The sequence below is a fragment of the Bison bison genome, unplaced genomic scaffold, assembly GCF_000754665.1.
Source record: "Bison bison bison isolate TAMUID 2011002044 unplaced genomic scaffold, Bison_UMD1.0 scf7180017859756, whole genome shotgun sequence".
Lineage (NCBI taxonomy): Eukaryota > Metazoa > Chordata > Mammalia > Artiodactyla > Bovidae > Bison > Bison bison.
In genome coordinates, this window is record NW_011490328.1 from 8,647 (window position 1) to 9,909 (window position 1,263).

Consider the following 1,263-nt stretch of genomic DNA (forward strand, 5'->3'; position numbering starts at 1 on the left):
GACTTGCATTATATAAATTTTTATAGCAATAATGTATATGATATATATCTTTTAAAAATAAGCAAATTTTTTCTTCTTCATTACTTCCCTAAGTGCACCATACTTTCTGAACTTACAGTAGTTAAATTAAATCTTTGACTTTAATTTCAGCTACCTTGAAGCCCATTGATAGGGTAAAAGAATGCATTTTGTCAAAACACAACTGAAACTAAGACTTATTCTTGTCTAGATATTTGGCTCTCAGTACTGACTATTAAAATAGTTTTTTTTTATAAGAATTCACAGTAAATAACATTCATTTCCTAATGAGAGAGACCTATCAAAAACAGGCACACTCATTATAACACAAATGAAAGATTGTTGCCTGTAGCTTTATTTATAATTAATGTAGGCCTGCCTTTAACATTTCAGAGGACCTGACTGGGACACTGGATTGTATGATGAAGAGAGCATCACAGTCAGAGAGCTGCTTACTGAGCTATATGGCAAAGTTGGAGAAATTCGTCACTGGGGCCTGATCAGATACATCTCTGGAATCTTAAGGAAGAAGGTGGAAGCACTCGATGAGGTACTATGAATTCTTAAATTTATATCAAATCTAAATGGAGGTGCTTTTTAAAAAAATTTGTTTCTGAAGTTTTTTAAGGAAATCACCACAGCATCTAATCATTTGAACTGTTGTTTTTCCCACATAAAATTTCTGATATCAGTTAACCTTTTTTTTATGAGTGTCAAATATTTAATACCGAAGCATATAAACTGTAGACTTATAGAGGTGTTAAAAACTATAAAAATCATAGATCTTAAGAAGGAATTTACACTAGACTAAAAGATCCTACCTCTTAGGAAATAAAAATACCTTCATAGAAATCTCTCTTTTCTGATGTTCATGGCATTTCCTAAGGAAAAGACTGATGTGTCATTAAATTAAAGGGGGAGCAAAGGTTTCTAGGCTGTAAAGAGGAATTTTCATGGAAATCTGAAGTATTCTGTGAAGGGTAATACTGTTACGCTGTTTATTTGTAGGCCTGCACAGACCTTCTCTCCCATCAGAAACATTTGACAGTGGGACTCCCCCCAGAACCTCGAGAGAAGACCATCTCTGCGTTAGTATGGTTTTGTTTGGGTTTGATCAAGCTTCTCTGAAATTTTAGAGCTGTGAGGACTGGCCACAATTCTGTTGTCCTAATCTACAAATGGATGATAATGTCCTGTGCGTGTGACCTTCTATCAGGGACCCTCGATGTGAGAATGTTTGTAGTG

At 34.7% G+C, this 1,263-nt stretch overlaps 1 protein-coding gene across 1 annotated transcript in view; it reads left to right on the forward strand.

Moving 5' to 3' along the window:
• Positions 1-367: 367 nt before the first annotated feature.
• Positions 368-1,263, forward strand: part of LOC104982074 (phosphorylase b kinase regulatory subunit alpha, skeletal muscle isoform-like) — an 8,047-nt gene continuing 7,151 nt past the window's right edge. Inside the window, exons 1-2 of the mRNA XM_010831404.1 lie at positions 368-568; positions 1,027-1,106. The gene's annotated coding sequence lies outside the window, so the exon portion shown is untranslated. The remainder of the gene's footprint in view (positions 569-1,026; positions 1,107-1,263) is intronic.